General features: G+C 39.5%; 1 protein-coding gene across 1 annotated transcript in view; it reads left to right on the top strand.

The window, feature by feature from the left end:
* Positions 1 to 4,916: 4,916 nt before the first annotated feature.
* LOC146984474 (forkhead box protein J3-like) overlaps positions 4,917 to 9,119 on the top strand; it is a 54,248-nt gene continuing 50,045 nt past the window's right edge. The window contains exon 1 of the mRNA XM_085781591.1: positions 4,917 to 5,225. The gene's annotated coding sequence lies outside the window, so the exon portion shown is untranslated. The remainder of the gene's footprint in view (positions 5,226 to 9,119) is intronic.

Below are 9,119 nucleotides of genomic sequence, written 5' to 3'. Positions count from 1 at the left end.
TATGACGGCCAATAAATCTCCTCAGGAGAAACAAGCTTTTTGGAAGCCCCAAACTTGCCTGAGAATCGTCGCATTTTTAAAGTTTCCTTGCTATCGCACTTATCCAGTGATAATTTTCTGTATTTGCATGGACACATTGCATGCAGGAACCTGTATTAGTTGATTCGGTATACTGTTAATGGTCTTAATTTGCTGAAATGTAAGTAAATATAGACTTTAAATGCACAGCTGATGAAGCCATATTACATTTCCTGTTTATACTCCCAAAGCATTATGGGAACTGTGGTTCCAACAGGGAGCACGATTATCAACAACACAATGGAGACAGAATAATACAAGTGAAGTAGCAGTAACACACAGCTCAACAGATACAAATAGCCTACATAAACCCACATAAGGTAAAATGTAGCAGAAAAGTCGATAGTGCAAAAAGAAAAAAGGAAACTGACAAATGTCAGTATCTGTACTTGAGGCATGATATGAAACACACAACATAAACTTAAGTACAAAATACAAGTTGAGCAAATTTGGCAAAAGCACAAGAAAGCAGGAGCATGACTGCGCACAGTCATGTGTCCGGTACATACAAACCAGTTTTCCAACTAAGGCTTCTGGCAAAGGTAAAAGGCTATCTATCTCCCCCAGACTTTGAACAAGTAATCCATGCTTTATCACATCACAGCTGGATTACTGTAACTCTTTGTATGTTGGTATCAACCAGTCACTGCTCCATCACCTACAGCTTGTACAAAATTCAGCTGCCCATCTCCTCACTGGTACACGTAAACACGACCACATCTCTCCAATCTAGGCCTCACTCCACTGGCTCCCGGTGCATTTTGGAATTGATTTTTGTTCAGTTTTTAAAGCCTTACATGGGCTGGCGCCCCAGTATTTATCTGACCTCTTGCACTTTTACGGTTCCCACAAAAACCCCTCAAACCAGGCTGAGGACTAAAGGTGACCGAGCCTTTAGTGTGGCCGCCCCTAGGCTCTGGAATGCCCAGACCCTAGAGGGGTTTAAGTCCTCTTTGAAGACTAATTTATTTGCTATGGCCTTCAGGTTGAGGTAGAATCCTTTTTTGCTTTATGTTATGTCCCATGTGTATGTATGCATGTGTAGCTATGTATGTACAATTGTGATGTATTGCATTCTATGTTACTTTATCTTTTCTTCCTGTACAGCACTTTTGCAACTTATTTTAAATGTGCTATAAAGTTTGACTTGACTTGTCTTGACAAACATTTTTGGCTTGTGCGTAGGTGTAGGCCTACAAACTAAAATAAAATAAATAAACTATATTTTGTCCCAGTCAGACTTTGATACCCTTTGGTTGATTGATTATGCCACTGTCATTTAGAGCATCCCATCAGCAAAAAGTCCTAATGATGTAATTAATTCAAGTGATGTGATTGAGACCCATAGAAGCAGCAGCAAGTGGATATATGAATGCATTATTACGCAACCAAAAATACCTCCTGGGTGAGGGATTCCTCCTCTGTTGCTCACCCTGAGGTTTCTCCAATTTGTTGCCTGTTAAAAGGGGTTTCTTGGTAGTTTTATGCATCATGTTTATATTACATTCATTTAAATGTCTTGGAGGATGCATATTCTGTGAAATGCACAACTAACTAACTAAAGTAGCCCACTATGTATATTACCTTTGTTATTGTTATTCATGTCAAAGGTTCACATATCACAGAATTGTTGAAAACTCAGTGTTACGAAACATTCACATGGGCCTATTTAACCAAAGAATAACGGCATAGGCTAATGAAACATGTTATCATATGGTTAGTGACTTGAAAACATTGGGACCGTTAAGTAAATTATTCCCAAACATGAAGGTGTTATACATCTCTGTTTTACACTATGTTGTTGTGTTTGTCATGAATGTGTTGCCACTGGGAAAAGAAGAGACATATGTTGTTGACACACTTTTGTGTTTAGGTAGGCCCACTCACCCCACCCCCACCCCCAATAATTATCATATAGGCTGACGGATATCCTCAGTGTTTGGTTTGACAGCCCTATATCACGTAGGCTAGGTCCTCACCATAGGAAATTGAACAGTGTGTGTTGTCTGACTCCTTTACATCCCTGCCCTGAACATGACGCAGTGCAACGTCTGAGAGCCAACAGGATCAAACCGGGCAGAGCCAGCCGTGCTGCCCAATCACCACAGAGTAGGGGGGAGGCGCCGGAGCAGACACATTCCTCTTGATAAACGTCGCGCTGTCCACAGCAGACAGGCGATTTCCACTGCCAGCCTGCCGCGTTATCACCACAGTCTATGGTTATCATCACCCATGTTCATACACAGACAACCGACGTTTTTAATTGAGAATTTGTGTGTAATACAACGGTCCGTGGAAACGTGAACTGCACATAGCCTATCCTGTGGCAGCTGAACAAAGACAGACCTAATGCATAGGTCTACATAGCTCATATGTAGACCTATGGTTCCCTACAATAGCCTACTGTTCAAGTAATAGAAACCTATGATAAAGTGTGAGCTTTAAGTACAAAACAACGCGAAAGATGACTCAGTGTGTTGAATATTAACCAACACATTTGCTTGGACAGAGAATCCTTACTGAATATTTTGATTATAGAATTCGTAGGCCTATTGTAACCACGAGGTGAACAGGCACGTCATTGTTGTTGAATGAGGTCAAGCCTGCACAGCAGTCATTTTGCAAGGATAGGACATGGAAAAAAAAAAAAAAAAGGATAAGACATGGGGATTCATTTAATGACCTCTCCTTTTCGACTTCTGATATGCATTGGTACATGATTATTTACAGGCACCAGTATTAAAATTGATTTAATGTATAGGAGCTAGTAAGTGTAGCTCCATGCAAAAAGCCTCCAGGAGTTTTTTTTTTTTCCCCTTAACTATGGAAACACATTTTCTTAGGCAAGGGAGTCCTCTAGTGGTAGATTTATAGTTTACAAGTCCAGAAGAAAATCAAGTTTTTCATTCATTTTCTGTTTTTATTTTAAGTTATTTTTTTGAGACTTCAAACAACGACATGACACTTTTGAAAATTCTTGCTATCAAGAATTACTAGATTGTTATTTGTCATTTTGAAAATTTGCATCATAACACAAAGTTGTTATTAAGAGTGATTTTTCAGCACTCAAATCTTATAGTCTCTCTAAGCCTAAATAAGCAAGGTGATTTATAAATCAACTAGTGTAGAAGTGCAATACTGGTCTTTAAAAAAATAAAACCCAGTTTTATCACAGATATTTCATCAGCCGTTGCAAGCACCCACACCATCCAGAGGAGTGCAGCACTGAGTTTATTTTGTCAGCCCTAGCATGGGAAGATGTATCAGGAAAATGTGACCAGGCTCAGACAAAAACACATAATCTTTTCCAAGTGTTGAAAGATTGGGGGAGAAATCATTTTACAAGAATACTGATATTAAAAAAGGGCTGATTACCTCATTAAAAAGAGTAGATATGCCTTGAAATTGACAATATATCAATATACAAAAATCCAGAGGTGAAGGGGCACTTAATGGAGGTTTCCAAACTAGTTGTGATTTCACAAAATCCTTTGAAAACAGCAACTCTGCACATGCCTCATTCTTCACAGTGAAGCTCAAACATCCAAGTGAAACAAGCAAAACACATTTTTGAGTGCAAGGGGACTAAGTGTTTTCAGAAATGAAAAGCTTGTGGCCAAAAGCAGTGCTACTTTGCAGTCAAGCTGGATATCCGTGTCTCTTCATTTGCTTCTCTTCCCAGCATCAAAACAATCTTTAGCAGTTTTGCAAAGCAAGTTTATTTGCATAGCACTGTTAAAACAACAAAGCGATTCAAAATGCTTTAAGAAACACAGAGGGACTTCAAACAACTGCATCTCTGTGTTCTAACTTATTTTACTTTATGACTCCTTTCACTCATCTTCTCATCTTCTCTTGGTGCATGCAAATTTCTGACTTTAAAATTGGATTATGGCGGTAGCTGCTAACTCTTCAGCAAAGAAGAGCAATGAAGTGTTATGGGGACTTGTGTGTATAGAAGAGATTTAAACCTGGATTGTGCCACTGTCACACCGTCCACTCCCTTACATGCCTTTACTAAGCTACTGTTACCTCACATAGTCTAACACACAAACAAAAGCTTCCATGCGAGGATTGTAAGGTAAAGGAACGAGTCTCATTTGGCACTGTAACTGTAAATTGTCATATCTGAGTCAAAAAGCCAAACTAAAAAATCATCAGAGTCAAGGTGCTCTGACTGATTTCCTATCCAGGTGGGTGTGTTATGCCTTCACTGATGGCATCTCTCCACATTTAGTCAACAAATAACAAGCATGCATCCTAAATGAGGAATAGTTCACTATAGCCTAACGGGTAAGACATTCACCACCCAGAGCTTGTCGCTCTAACAAAACACAGGAAATGTCTCCATTTGCAGCAAATATTTAGTTGCACTTTGAAAAGTGTGCAAATTATTGTTACGATCACTGTTTTCCTGCAATTACTATTAGATATGTGTTTTCTGTTGTCTGTGCATCACACAAATAATGTTTTCTATGATTTTGGAAGGCTACTTTACCTTTTGATAATATGGTCTATTCAATGGCATAATCAAGCTTAGGACAGTAAAGGACACACATAAACACACACAACAGAATCAAGTATTTTTGTCATTATTGGTATAATAATAATAGCCTAATTATTATTGTTGTTATTATTTGTATCATTATTATTATTATTATTATTATTATTATTATTATTATTATTATTATTATTATTATTATTATTATTATTATTATTATTATATATGCCTACGTGATGCTCCAGCCAGAAAAGTCTCATTAATATTGAATTTGGGAACTATTTAAATGGACGTGATTTCATTTTTTCCTATTGTGGTGCATGAATTTATCTTCAACGTGCTCCGGCTGGCGTTGGAAGTAGTTCCGGTGGTTTAGCAGTCGAGCGGAGCACTGAGACCCGGGATCTTCGTGTTGCTGAGCGCAAACGCGAATAGCGGGTCGAGTCCACCCGTCATGACTGTCGATTGACCACAGCAGCGGTCAGTTTGACGCCTGCACAGCACCGTGCATGCAGGCTCCGGTGACAGCGTCTGGCCACCGCTGAAGCTTTTGTCTTCGAGGGGGAATTTTCAAGTGCAGGATAGGCGTCTGGAGCTTGTCAAGCAGAGTACAAATAATTGAGCCGGTTCATATTCACCTACGACGGTGAGTAGTCTGTGAACAAGATTTTTTGATTCTGAATGTCAGTCATAAAGGTTCGTGGTCAATGATGATTTACCGGGAGAGAAGTGCTGCTAAAAGCCGGTGTGTTTTTCTCTTCTTTTTTTGTTTTACTTAACGGCAAGCTATGACAAGTTGACTGTCTGTCACCATATGCATGCATACAGACGCCGTAGAATGGTCCTCATCCCATATGTCCGTCACATAGAGGCAACTTCTCTTAAGTTTACAATAATTGTCTCGTGGTACCATTCAGATAGTAGGAGCTGTGGGGTAACCGGCTGTGGAGAAAGTGGGCTTTAATAAAGCAGTTATCTTAGCGCTGGATTGTACTGGACGCGCAAATATGCATGAATAGAAGACAGTGGCTTTCACAGCTGAAAACACTTGTGAAGTGATAACAGTGCTTAAAGCAACACACCAAGGCTCAGAGAAGACTGAGCTCCACTATGATGCTCATCTCTTGGTGGCAGCCTTGTTTGTAGGCTATGGAGGGGCAAAAATACAGTTTCCTCTTAAGTGGTGAATTAACCACTTTTAGTATAAAACACAGCTTTACAAGGAAAAGTAGAAGAAGATCAGCTCACTTAAAACCACTCTCTTCAGGGGACTCATAAGACTTAACCAACTTATTGTTTCACAGCTTGAAATATATTTGAGGTAGCCTATGTGCAGGTATGTGTAAGGTGTCTTATTAATTACATGGCATGCATACAGTATGTGAGTGCATTTAATTTGATTGATTTGAATATAGGCCTGTGTGTATGGATGCCTCTGTTTACATTGGTGTTATTTTGAGTGGCTCCTTATATCTACCGATGGACACACGACTTCAGGTTTACACCATGCATAATGGTTTTAACATCTTGTTGGAAGTTAACATAATTTTACAAACCGCTGTAAGACCTAACGCTTTATGTTAGATGCAGTGGACTACAATGACACTTTTTTTTTGTATAGGTATGGAAATCAGGTGAAACACAAAAATGAGTTTAGTCGATGCAGACAGAGGCATCAGAAGATGCAACTTGCCGTAACTGCCCTTGACTTTTGTGCTTTTCTCAGCCGTGTCACTTGTTTGTTGTGTTCTGGTCTTAGCCGAGTTTGTTGATGGCGCAGTTATTCTCACACGCAGTGGATTTCTTTTTCATAGGCTGCCAGTGCAGTCTTTTTCCATAAAGGGACTGTAACCTTACCATGAACGGTTGCTGTCTTATACAGTAGAGTCCTTATCTTTCATCATGCTGCAGTGTGGAGAGCCAGCCTACACTATACAAATTCATCTCTCCAGAAACACACAGACAAGGGGAGGTGTGTGTGTATGTGTTTGTGTACGACAGACTAAGAAAGTGTTTGAGAGAGTACCCTGCTCCTGATTTGGATGCGCCTCTAATTCCTATCGAGATGAGAGCTGTCTGAACAGATTTCTCTCATCATTATTTGCTCTGAGATTTACTTGCGCTTGTAAATGGTGTTGATTGAGGGTAATTTGGCTTTTTAATTGCTGAACAGCTGCCACACTCACTGCTGATTGCCATTGTAGACTTTCTCAGTAGATCACTCATAGACCCCTAAATGCCTCATTAAAGCGTTATGCAGAATCACATGAAACGTGAAGAGAAGGAACCCTCATAATGTTGTACTGATTTGTGTTTTATCATCGGAAAGGTCGTTGTAATTATCACCAATGTCAGCAAATGCAATGCTAAGAAACCAGTGTAGTAATGACTTTTTGAAAGTTGAATTAAGGGGCTATTTGCACATACATTACACATTTTTCACTTTCTTTTATAAAGATGAACTCTATATGCCAGCATATGAATCAGTCATTGCTCTCAAGATTTTATGTTGTTTCCATGCATATTCATCATGACTTGAAATATACTTTTCTGTGTGACTTTGTCAGGAAAGCCAGTCTTTCTTCTGTGAATGCCAATTAAAATATCATAAAGTTGAGACATTGGAGCTAAATGCAGTCACAAATTATGACAAAAACCTGTTTTGTTTTTAGTTTTAAAAAAAAGAAAAAAGAAGAAGAAAGAAATATGTATTTGAGTGGATATAGCACTGAATCACAATCCCTGCGTAACTTGTGGTCTTCTCACCATGTTTATTTATTTTTATTTTTTTAAATCCAGCAGCATGATTCATGCTAGCATGTGTCATTCAAAAGTCTTTGTGCAGCTTATAAGTAAAAAAAAAAACAAAACAGTTTGACACCCTGAGCAAAAATGGTTTGGCTGGCTTTACCTCAGCATTGACCCATGTAAACAGACTATAGGCTCACCCTTTCCTACTGCTGTCATTCTACACAATCTGTGTTTAACCTTGGAAAGATTAATGTGCTAACTAAGAATACGCTTTTAGCAAACACCGACACCCACGCTCTTCAGTTATACGCGCTGATGCCTGCGAGCTGTCTCCTACTCTTTATCATGAGCACCTCCACTTAAGCAACTGCGTGTATAAACTGCCCTGCTCAAAGACATGTTGGCAGTGGCTATTAAAAGAGGGGAGGTGGGTGTTGTCTCATTTGCCTCCTTCAAAATATGTCTCCCTAATTATCAGGCCACAGTAATGTCACTAAAGGCCATACGGTTGTTTTAATTACCTCGGGTCACATCAATAATCAGCTGTTCAAATCAGTCTTAGACAAAGTGGTTACTGAAATGAGTATGACTGGATATTAGTAATTCTCAGACCCCTGCAAGTGAGTGGATGTGAACACCTTCATCTGCAGGGTGCTCATCAGCCCCTTAGATGTTGATTTATCCATGCTGTACCATAGCAAACTCCTCTATCATCAGGCATCATCGGGGAAGGTGAAACATTGAAGGCATTAGCGCAGATCTCCTTTCTTTTTAAGTACCTTTAAGTTTCCTGAGTGCTCCCAGTCACTGTGATTTTTCTTTTCTTGTCCCCCAGAAAGTACACATAATTTGAATTCAAATCCAGCAAATCCTTTTATCTTGTCAGAATCCTCTTTGATTCTGTTAGGAAGCCATAGCTATGGTTTGAAAGAGAAAGATGTAAAAGATAAGATAGGGGGGTGATCACTTTTAAAAGGCTGCCATTTGGATTGAACTCAGCAGTGGTGCTGCCAGTGACAAGAGTTCAGTGCAAAGCCTCCGTTGTGATCCTGATGTAAAGCCTGTGTCTTACACAATCTGAGTGTGTTGTTGCACTCTACTGGTTATGTTTTAATGAGTAACAATTGTTAGCCAATTTACATGTAAAACAATGTAATTATAAACAAGCATCAAAAAGCTGTAATACTTCTAAAAAATGTAAATTACGCTCCATTATAAAGCGCAACAAAACCTAAGCCATGCCTCTGAGCCAGGGCCTCTAGGTTTTGGATGCTTGTTTCCATTATTAATGCTATTCACAAGCCAAACTTTTTAGGTTGGTGCAGTTGGGCGCTTTAATCTATTTTTGCTGTAAATTAATGAATTTTTAAAGAGGACTAGTCCTTGCTGAATAGTGCTGGGTGTGGGAATGTAGTTTGAGTCGTGGTGACGCAGTGCTATAGCCCCCTTTACTGTGCAAAGTGTGAGTTCACAAACAGCATCCCATCGCTCTCTGGGGACCTTTCGTTGGGGGAGATTGCCGAAATGCTGCACTCCTATGTTTTATTTATGACAAAATATGCCTTTTTAACTTTGCCGTTGTCAGAATCTGGAATTGTGATAGCTTTTTCCTTGTCGGGAGTGGTAAGTCTTCTGGGTCGCTAACTCCCTCTACCTTGGCAGATGTTTTCAGGTGTTATGTTCTGTGTGGGCTTAGTGAGTTAATATTTTATTCTAGGCCTTCAGGGATTCGGTGGAACCTACTGATTTCTTTGCCTTCTTTCAATCAGATTTTCTTTCAGACCAGAGA

Source organism: Trachurus japonicus, chromosome 7, assembly GCF_045865225.1.
Source record: "Trachurus japonicus isolate A0001 chromosome 7, Traja_1.0".
Classification (NCBI taxonomy): domain Eukaryota; kingdom Metazoa; phylum Chordata; class Actinopteri; order Carangiformes; family Carangidae; genus Trachurus; species Trachurus japonicus.
This window is presented reverse-complemented; position numbering and strand designations above follow the sequence as displayed.